General features: G+C 38.2%; 1 long non-coding RNA gene across 1 annotated transcript; it reads right to left on the bottom strand.

The window, feature by feature from the left end:
* Positions 1–1,616: 1,616 nt before the first annotated feature.
* On the bottom strand, positions 1,617–8,624 carry LOC123909057. The gene is made up of 2 exons (XR_006809808.1): positions 7,017–8,624; positions 1,617–1,929 (listed from the first exon to the last, which is right to left on the bottom strand). It is a non-coding gene; the product is annotated as an uncharacterized LOC123909057 (long non-coding RNA).
* Between the last annotated feature and the right edge of the window lie 3,217 nt (positions 8,625–11,841).

Raw genomic sequence — 11,841 nt, 5'->3', positions numbered from 1 at the left:
GATTAAACTGACGGTCCAGATGGGGGATGGCGCAAATTTTCTTGTGCAGGCGTGTTCGCCTATATATAGGAGAGTGGTTTCTTCATTTGAAACTTTACAGTTTCTTGCTTACTCCCTCCAATCGTTTTTGCTCTCTGATATTCTTCCGGTGATTCACACTTCGTTTGCTGCTATACTACAAGCACCTTCCTCTCGTCTCTATTAACCAAGTAAGTACTTTATCCTTTAATCTTCGTAGATTTTGTTTTGGATTTTGCTTCGATCGTTTGGTTAAGTAGGACATAGTTAGTTTCTGTAGTAGGCAGTTTGTAGTGTGTTTTTATGTAGCCTGTGTAGTTTTTTGAGGGTTGTAGGCGGTGATTAGCACCCCCCCCCCCAAATAAGGATTTTCACGCGATTTAAGGCGGAAATTCGCTATTTTATCTACTGTCCTTTGGGTTTCCCATCAAGAACAGTGTCGAGCATATTATGCATTTCGTGCTCGGATGTTTTATGAATTTGGGGTTCGGGGGAATAGTCTTGTTCCCTTTAGCTTTCGCGTAATTTTCCTAAGTATTGTCGAGATCCTCGCCCTTTCACTTGATTTGGCGGTGGAAGGGTGGATTTGAATGTCGAATTCATTTTTCCTTCCTCTGCTTTTTCAGATTTTTAAAATGGCTGAAGGATCTCAAAGACAAGCTTCGTTCTTGGATCAACAACCGCCTTCATCGGTTCGTATACGAGCTGACCATTCATGGGTGGCGGACGAACCTCGGGAGACGGAGTCAATTTACAAAAACTGTGAGGATGATATTCCGGACTCGATGTGTACGGATATCCAGACTCCTCCCACAGAAGATTTCGAAGTGCGGATCCCGACTGCTCGTCATAGGATTTGCAATAACTGGGCGTGGGGGACGATTCCCATGTATGAGATCGCATTTAAACATCTGGGGATTAGGCTTCCTTTCACGGATCTCGAAGTATCCGTTTTCCGCCATCTCCACCTAGCCCCCTCCCAACTTCATCCAAACTCTAGCCTTTATCAAGGCTTTTGAGATGACCGCCGAGCATCTGGGCCTGGGTCCGACCTTGCCCTTATTCTTCTACCATTTCGGCCTTCAGCGAAGCTGTCCTCGGGGGGAACAGGCGAAAGGGAAGCTCGTAAAAGGGGCCCCAATACCGGACACCAAGCACGGATGGGTTTCTTTGAGGCAACAGAAGCGCCTCTTTGATATGTATGATGAATCGGTGCGAGGGTTCAAATCTGTTTTTTACGGGGTCAGGCCCATGACGACGAGAGGTTGGATCAATTTTGTCCGCAGGGGACATCGTATAGATGAGTTGGGTCGGGAGGTGCTTGACGAGCGAGGGTGTAACACCCCCTTTTCAGAGACTGAAAAGAAGAGCGTCACAGTTCTCTACCCAAATTTAAATGCTTAAATACAAGCAAATAAAATTATGCTGGTTTATTTTTGGTAAAGGAAAAGTATAAGTGAGAAATGTTCTCGAATACAAGTACTATTATTTTTATTTAAGAAAGTTTTCAAAATTCTCTTTATATAAATTTAAAGTAAGTCCATAAATAATATGCATCACTTATATCAAACAATCATCTAGTAATTTTGCTCAAAGGATTTTCAAATATAAAACATTTTCATTTCACATAAGTATCTTACAATTTTTCAATATGAAATAATAAAAGATAAATTCCTACAAAAGACTCTAACCCACAAATGATCACAAGCTGGTCAAACACTAAGATACATGTCACCTAGAGAGTACTCCAATAACGTCATCAATACATATCAAAGAGATCTTTCTCTTCGGAATCCAAAAATAAAACTAGACCACCAATCAGCACTAACGTTCTTTATTTTAATGTCTTTCACAATGCCATTTTCCTTTTCTCAATGAACTTCAACTTGAGGTCTTAGTATCCTGCACTAACTGTTGTAAGGGGTGAATCACTCGTACACAAGTTTCCATCGTGATGATGTCATAAGGCTACAAATAATATTATACAAGTATATACATTTATTTAACTAGTATATATACATACCTGAGTATCTAATCATGTATTTACATCAAATAGAATCAAGTAGTCAAATAGTCACGTATAGTCAAATATAGTCACAAAAATATGAATTGCACAAAACATTATATCAATATCACAATTCAACAATTAGTCAAAAACAAAGATAATCAAATATATCCAATATATCAATCATCAAATATATCAAACATCGAAATTTAATCATTTAAAATGCATATAAAATCCAATCATAATTCTTCACTCAAAGTTAGTCTTCTAACTTGGTTAGTATTATCTTTATTCAACCTACTCCATGGAGACCTCTATTATGAGCGTAAGGTCGTTTCAACTGCCATAACATGGCGTTTGCAAATCAACATATATCAAATATGTCTCAACCATTCTGGCCCGAGCGCTACACCTTATTATAGATAGTCCTGCACAGTCAGGTTTCACCACGTCGGGTTATATGATTTCCTCCAGTCAGAGTGGCTATCTCTGACTATTGGTAGGAGCTCAAAATGCCGGTGATCCCCATTAGGTCTTGAGGCGACCCAGCCGAACCTATCCTCAGTCTTACATACATTATCGTACTGTAAGAAACAACCTGTTTTGCTCTTCACCTATCAAAGGTGATTAATTATTTAACTCTTCAACTTAATTTGTCTTTGTCAATATCTAACTTAGACATATTAATCCTCAACACTCCTAATACAACTTATGAGATCACCTCAAACTTTCACCATAAATACTCAAGCACATAGATATTATTATAAATAAACAAACCAAAGACATAGATAATTTATTTATTCTTCTTCACAAAACATTTTCAAATCATGTCATTGCAGAAGATTTATTCACATAAACTCAAACCAAATCAATCACTCATCATTTTGCATTTTGCATATACCTTAATGAATATAAATTACTATATAAAGTACACAACACCCCTAGTTATAACTAATAATATATATACAAGTAACACATTTCTTGTGCTCATCGAAACTTATTATTAGCGATTCCCCTTACCTCGAAGGGTTCCATAATCTCTTGATAAATTACTTCGTTGAACTCCAACATCACCTAATAACTCATCACAATAACTATATCTTAATTCACCATCAAACAAAATCACTCACTCCTCATAACTAATAAATAAAATGTACCTATAAGAAGTTCGGTCTAAATTTGCTTTATTATTGTAAAGAAAGATTAACACGAGTCCATGTGTCCATATTAAATATTAGTCTTGTAGTATATGTTTGATACCATTCAATTAGTTATGGACAAGAGTACAGAGGACCGAAAGTTTGTTCTTAAAATAAGCTTAAGTATGGAAATTAACAGCTTGAGTCAAATTTTAGAAATAAATTCTAGACACAACTGTTCCTAATCACAAGACTTGGATAAAAGCAGAACAAGTGAAATGGAATTTCATCATTCTTGGAGTATATGATCATGATTTCAGGTATTGTCTAGGTTGCATAGCTAAGATCATTTGTTCTTCATGGAATTTTATGGAAAGGCTCATGTATATGTAACAAATGCTAGGCTAATGAAAAGATGAAAGAATCTATGAAACTAAGCTAATATAAATAAGAAATGAAATGAAAGAAAAGGAATTTAAAAGAAAAATGTAACACCCCGTTTTTCAAAGCATAAAAAGGGGTATTATTTATTTTATTTTTTTAAAATCAACACGCTTAAATAAAATGGCGCGCGTGAACGCCCGCAGCTATCTCGGCAATTCGTCATTCAATAGAAAATAAATATAACATCAACACATTATATTACAGGGCTTCCTCGAAGCAAAGTGTGTACCTGAATAATTTACATGCAGCGGATACATTAAGTTCATCAACCAAAAGACACGAGTTATGAACCGAATATATCACAAGGCCAAAAGGCACTAAACATGTCTGAGTATAAATGTATAAGACATACAGTCATCCAAAATACAAACTAGGCCCTAAGCCTAACCAAAATGTAGCCTAACAAGTGCTACTCTCTACACTCCGGGATAGTCCACGAAGTCCTCGCCATCCACACGACCCACAGTCTCGCTTGGCTCTCCGTCATCTAAGGTGGGGGATAACCCGTTCATTTATCACATACAAAGCAAGGGTCACCATCTGGAAACAGGAAATACAAATACCAAATACCAAATAGAAAGCGGCTAAACACTTATCATTTTCCTCAACACCCGCATAATAAATAAAGTGCGCACATAGCCTAATGCAAACCTCTAATGAATGAGTGTGGCACCCCGTCACAGGATCGCCACGGTAACACCCCGTCACAGGATCGTTACATGCATGATTTCCGGAAATATCCTCTCATAAAGGAGAGTCGTAGGTTTCTAGCAACACCCCGTCACAGGATCGTTACCTCTACTATCATCAACACAATTCTCAAGAATTAGAGTGGACACCCCGTCACAGGATCGTCACACTCCGTGACACCCCGTCACAGGATCGTCACGTATTGGGACTCAATAAAGATCCCGAAGGATTAAGGTGGACAGCCCGTCACAGGATCGTCACACCCCGCGGCCCACTCGCGCGGCCACGTACTATGAGTGCACGAGCATACGATACCCCTATCTATGCCATTTCAACACATTACATATATTCCAAACCAAATTATATGTAAGACCAAAAGCAACATGTATTCATTACGAACTCAACTCGAGAATACATTCACAATCATGCCAAGCACAACAAGCAAAACAACCAAGCACAACAAGAAAGCAACCAAGCACAACAAGAAAGCATACCCTAATGCTATCGACGGAATTTAAATACGGAAATAAAAACGGTGCCCTTACCTCGGCAATGCTTCCAACCAAAAACCACAACGTTTCACACTATCTACCGTTTCGCGTTTCCTAAAAATAACGAGCGGACAATGAATAAGTTTCTCCCAAAATATCTTAACGAAACTAAACCTATCAACAAAGGTCTAGAGGTGTCTAAGGCACTTCCTAACACTCTCGAATATTATTTCCGAGTCCTCCCCATAGTGATTAAAAATTCCCGAAGTTAAATACACTATTTTTCACAAAACAACACATTTTCGTTTTCAAAGCATACCATTGCTCTCTATGGTTTTAAACTTCAAAGGACACTTTCATACACTACCAAAACACTTGAAAACAACCTAAAAATTTTACGAAAAATATCTCGACAAAATAATCGAGTTTTTCTTGCGTCGCAAGTTTCAAATTTTTCTTTCCAAATACAATCTTATAATCATACTTTGACCCACCTATGATCATTTCATCAAAGCATGATCATTTTTCCCAAAATTGTGGACTTAGAAAAATTTCACAAATTCCCCCCCCCCCCCACATCCTTTAGGTTCGGCCATTGAAAACCAAAATGGCACTTCCGCTCAAAATTTTTCGCTTCCGAGGGCATGGTAATATCCCATAATACCCCCGAGTCACTAATCCAAGCCCCAAAAAATTTTCCGGGCAAAGCCTCTAATTACGAAAAATTCAATTTTTGGTTCTTTGACACACATACAACACAAAAACCATTTTTACCCAAAACTTTTTGCATGGTAATTCGCCCTAGGCCACAATTGTGCCTCCCCCAAAGCCCTAACCAATTTTGAAACCTCTACCACTCTTTTCCGAAATTTCACATGACCAAAAGTTTTGAAAATGTGAACCACACCCAAAATTTTTCCAATGCCAATACATAGCAAGCCTCTATTAGTTCACAAGCCTATGGAAATGATCAACCAATTCATTTTGAGGGTCAAAACAAGAATTTCTAAAACATTTGTTCATAAAGTCCTCAAGAACACACACAAAAATATTTTTCCTTGTTTCACAAAATCAAAGCCATTTCCTAACATCCATTTCCCTATAATGCTTATAAACAACACCAAAAATAAAAGCACAACACAAGTTTTCAAAGTTATGAGCATTTCAAATAGATTTTCCAAACCCTAACAAAAGATTTCATGAAATTCTTAATCACCATGGAAACCAACATGTGCCAAGCTTAAACTAGCTTATAAACTACTCCTAAACACTTCCCTAGAACCACAAACACCCAAAACTTATTCTAGAAAATTTTACTCAAGAACAAGTCATGACAAACTCTAAAATTATTCTAGAAATCATGACTTTTAGCTAGACAAAAGCATGGAGAAGATGAGTTACCTTAAGAGGAGTGATTTCTTTGCAAGTTCCTAGTTCCAAGGAGACAAATCCAAGCTTGAATGGATGAGAAATGGAAATTTCAATGGTGAGGGTGAGTGAGAGAGGAGAGGGAAGAGTAGAGAGCTTTGCAATTTTTTTTCTAAGTTAAAAAGTCTACCAAACAAATCATATGACAAAAGTGGTCTTGCTCCATCATGGCCACTTGATTCAAAAGACAAAACTCTAGGCCAATCCTAGCCATCCATTTTACTTTAACAAATATCTAGATATTTTCTCTCACGCCCCACAGCTCTCGCGCTCCGCGACGAGCAAAACTCGTAAAAACAGAAAACTTACGGAACGGAAGTCCGTTTTAAAATAATTCCAAAACTTATCGCCGAATCTTTTTCCGCGACTGTAATTTTCTTCCACACTCTCGAAAATTATTCTCAGGACATATCCTAACTCGCGCAGATATATAAAACTTCCACCCAAAATTTACTGAATTCAGAAACCGTAAAATTTTACGTCAGCGGGTAAAATTTCTACTCGTTTTTCCAAAAGCGAGAATAATCCAAAACTCGTCATTCTGAATTTGCATAAACCTTCTCATACATAAAAGAGGATTACAGCCCAAAAGTCTGTGCCTTTTCAGCGCACGAGCACAAAACAGACTTAAACTCAGCCAAAAATGCCGTTATTACAACGATACATACAAAACGACTTAAACAAAAACCCTAAAACTTTTATCCAATATTTATTTTCCTTACACAAAATAAACTGTGAAATTACGGGTCTTACAAAAAACAAACAAAAGAACAAAGAGAGAATAAGAAAGAAATTACTAACTTCAATTGTATGCAGAGAGGGAGAGCAGAGCTGGTGTGAAGAACTGGTGAGGGTGATGGTTGCTATTTATAGGGTGTCGAATCCTAAATTTTGCCCACTCTTTTGTGATATAAAGTTTTGTTACATTTTTTTTCTTTCAAATATGTCATTTAGCTTGTATGGTGATGAGGAGAGTGTTTAAGGCATTTTGAGTGCAAGGTCTTGGGATCAAATCCCATCTTTTACATCTTTTTATTTTCTTTTATTATTATTGTTATTAGTAGCAAAGTTAAACAAAAAGCAGAACACGCACAACACAGGCAGCACCAATTCCTCTCATTTTTCAAGCTTGCAGTTTTAATTTTTTTTCCAATTCAAACAAAACAAATCAAACTCCAAATGGAAAGTTCATCATTCATTCATAAATTGCATTCAACTCATAAGATTCCACTCCAAAATTAATCAATCACAATCAATGCTAACTCTAATCCCTCTGGCTATAAATCACAAAGCAATTCTTCACAATAAGGGGAGATAACACGCAAAAGAGAAAACCAAAAAAAACATACACACAAAAAACCCCTCAGATAAATCAGAACCCAAAGGACTATCCAACAGTCTCTGTTTACACAAAATCAAAAAATCAGCGGCAAGAAAGGAGAAGGAGGAGACAGAGAACGAAGCATAAGACAGAGGAAAACAGGAGCTTTTTACACCAGAGGATCACTGCATTCCAAGTAGATACTCTTTTACCCTTTTTACCTTTGAGTTTTTTGTTGCTGATTATGTGTGTATTTGTGTAATTTTGTCTGATTTTTGGATTAATAATAGAGTGGTGTATAGAAAGGAATTAATCCGTTCTGTAGGAATTTGTTTATGGTATTCAATCTGGGTTTAAGATTATAAAACAAGTGGATGATAACTCTAATCCCTCTGGCTATAAATCACAAAGCAATTCTTCACAATAAGGGGAGATAACACGCAAAAGAGAAAACCAAAAAAAACATACACACAAAAAACCCCTCAGATAAATCAGAACCCAAAGGACTATCCAACAGTCTCTGTTTACACAAAATCAAAAAATCAGCGGCAAGAAAGGAGAAGGAGGAGACAGAGAACGAAGCATAAGACAGAGGAAAACAGGAGCTTTTTACACCAGAGGATCACTGCATTCCAAGTAGATACTCTTTTACCCTTTTTACCTTTGAGTTTTTTGTTGCTGATTATGTGTGTATTTGTGTAATTTTGTCTGATTTTTGGATTAATAATAGAGTGGTGTATAGAAAGGAATTAATCCGTTCTGTAGGAATTTGTTTATGGTATTCAATCTGGGTTTAAGATTATAAAACAAGTGGCTTAAAAGGAAGATTTGAGTTGTTATTGGGTTTCAAAACAAAGAGGAACCGGTAAAATAATAATAATAACAATAATATAATAACAATAATAATAATAATAATAAACAAATAAAAAAGGGGATTTTGACCAAAAAATAAAGTTTCCCGGCGGCGCCGCCGCGCCGGATTCTGGAACCCGCGGTGGTCCGGCCACCGGTCTTCATGTGTTCTTCATGAACACTTTGAAGAAGACGAAGATGGATAGAGAGTGAGAGAACCGAGAGAGAGAAAGTGAAGGAAGAAAGAGAAAATTTGTAAAAAATAAAGGGGGATCGGTAGTTGGTGATATATATAGTGCTTTGATCTATTGCACGCCCCCCCACAGTAGTACATTGATTTAAGGCTGTTAATTTCCATCCAGCGGCCGTGTTCGTTTCTCGGCAGAATCTCATCAAGACTGTCTGATTGATCAGACGGCAGAGGTCACTTTCCCCGTTTTTTTTGTTTGGACAGTCCCTCTGGCCCCTTTCTGGGCTGGGCCTAGTGTGCTTGTTTCTATACGCTCCTGCCAGTTTCTGTTCTGTACCCCCCTGTGAATATTATTTGTTTTATTTTTACTTATTTATCTAATTTATTTAATTTACTTAGTTTAAAACAAAAAATAAATAAAATAATAAATAAAATTGGATTGAAAAGGGGACCGGCGGATGTACATCCGCTCATACCTCAAATGACCGAACGTTGGCCATGCGCCTTGCCTATCGGTTGTTTGTCGTCCAAGGATAGAAATTAATAAATAAAATTGGATTGAAAAGGGGACCGGCGGATGTACATCCGCTCATACATCAAACGACCGAACGTTGGCCATACGTCTTGCCTATCGGTTGTTTGTCTTCCACGGATAGAAATCAATAAATAAAATCGGATTAAAAGGGGACTAACGGATGTACATCCGCTCATCTCTCAAATGACCGAACGTTGGCCATGCGCCTTGCCTACCGGTTGTTTGTCTTCCACAACTTAAAATCAATCTCAACTCATCAAACTTCACTCTTTTCGCGTTCGTACACGCTCAATTTTTTTCCTCAAACGGGTACCATCTCCCAAGCACGAGCCCTTTCTTTTTTTTAATAAAACAAACTTTTTCGCTAAAGCGTAACAAGTAAATTTTCACAAATAAAATCAACCAACACACATACATTTTCTACCCAGAACTACGGGGCTTTGAGTTTCCCATCGCACTAGGGAATACGTAGGAGCAGGATTCAATATCTTGTCGAGCCCACTAATAAAAAACTAACATTTTTCCCCACTTGTAAATAACTCCGATAATTAATAAAAGGCAAGCAAATAAGTTAAAACACTCTTTTAACCCTAAAATTAACCAGAAGGTTCCCGTTGAGTACAACGGATGCGAGTGGTGCTAATACCTTCCCCTCACATAATCGACTCCCGAACCCGGAAATGGTTGCGACGACCATCTTTCCATTCTTTCAAGGTTTTATCGATATTTTCCTTTTCCTTTGGGAATAAATAAAGTTCGGTGGCGACTTTACTGTCTAAGCGAGCGCTTAACACCCGCACATTTTTCCAGCCGCTTCAGCTGGCGACTTCACTGGGGACATAAGAGAGTCAAGCCCATTCTTGTTAGTCTTAGGATTGAGTGTTTTCCGTTTGTTTGCTTGCTTTTCTTGTGTTTCATTATTTTCAATTTGGTCTTGCTTTTATGCTTTATTTGTTTTAATTTCATTTATTTATGTTGTATATATATCAATTGTGGGTCATGATTTGTTGTTTGAGAAAAGCTATACACCCGAGCTTGAGAAAAAACATAAGTTAAGTTAGGAGTAAGTAGTATGGGCCCATAGGATGTACATCCCAATCGGTGATATGCGAAAACTCCGCCTAGAGTAGATTTGTTCAAAAAGTCCGTCTGGAATTGGCTAGCCCATCCTCTTGGCGGAATTTTGGACATGGTCGATGACTCTAGGGACCTTGTATAGAACCCTATGACACCATTTAAGAGACACCCTTCGAATTGGTTAGCCCAATCTCGTGGGGAAATCCTGAATGAGAGTCGCGACCTTGGTGTTCGCTCTTAAGCAAACAAAAATCCTAGAACCTACATGTGAGGGGATTGGGTAGTTAAGATTTAGAACGGGCCTATTGTAGGGAGCCCCCTATTTAGGCTATGTAATCAATTTTCAATCGCCCAACAAATTGGACCTTTGGGTCACACCCCCAACCTTCTTTTGTCTCATTGTGGCATGTCATTAAAATCTTTTAGCATGGCTTGAAAAATTCTTTTTTTTTGCATACTCATGCATTTTCATGCATCTGCATACATGCATCTGCATTCCCAAAACATGAAGTTCATCTATCTCACACCCTCATCCTCACCCGACCATAATTCCGCTAGCAGGTTTCCCGATACTCGAAGCAAATTTGAAGCATGTCTCAAGAGATTGTGGAGGAACTTCAAAAAGGTCAAGAGCTGTTGAGGGATGAGGTCAACTAGTTGAGGACCCAAATGAGCTTGGTCATACAAATCCTACTAGGAAAGGAAGACAATCCTCCATCGGACCTGCTACAGGCCTGCCCAGCGCCTCAGACACCGCAACCGTGGGTGATTCCCCAGTATCAACAACAACAAAATGGGTATCAACGGAAGAATCAATCTGGACCTAGAAATAACTCTAAAGGAAAGAATGTGCACTTTGATCCGGTACCCATACCATATGGTCAAATCTTATCACACCTAATCCAAAAGGGGATGGTGGAGCCAAGATCTCTTCCCCCGGTAGCACTGCCATATCCACCTCATTTTGATGTGAATGCTAGATGTGAATACCACGCTGGATCACTCGGGCATAACCTTGAAAAGTGTAGGGCATTCAAATACAAGGTTCAGGAGCTCATCGATCGCAAACTGCTAACCTTCAAGGAGGAATCCCATGGTCACCCCTCACCCTGACAAGTCCGAGAACGTCAAGGGGCATCTTCAAAGTCAATGGATCACCAAGGAGGCTCATCCCTAGAGTCATTAGACTTGCTATTTTCAGTTGTAGTTTCTTTCTTGCTAAGAATTGTTTGTTTTTAAATTTGTACTCTTGACTAGTATTTTTAATAAACTAAGCATGCATGTTTTTGGAATCCATCTTGTCATATTCACTCTCTTCTTATCACCACTCGATTTTCCATTTCACTTCTCGTATGTTAACAAACTTGGGAGGAGGATGACGAAATAAAATAACTGAATTTGCTGACATATGCTTTTATTAGTAAGACCGAACTGATGATGTAAGGCATTGTTTCACCTCCCCAAACATTGGAGATATAAGGAGATAATCCGTAGTCAACCCGTTTGAGCCTGAAGTTGGTATTCTTTCTATATATATAAAAAACCCTTAATCTTAACCAGGGGCAGGGTAGTTTTTCAATTAATTTGATGATGCACCATAATGCAAGAGACTTAGTCCATCTAATCACTCCAATAAGAGGTTTAAGCACAT

This window comes from Trifolium pratense, linkage group LG2 (genome assembly GCF_020283565.1).
Source record: "Trifolium pratense cultivar HEN17-A07 linkage group LG2, ARS_RC_1.1, whole genome shotgun sequence".
NCBI classification, from domain to species: domain Eukaryota; kingdom Viridiplantae; phylum Streptophyta; class Magnoliopsida; order Fabales; family Fabaceae; genus Trifolium; species Trifolium pratense.
The sequence above is the reverse complement of the archived record's forward strand: the minus strand, read 5'-3'. Positions and strand labels throughout refer to the sequence as shown.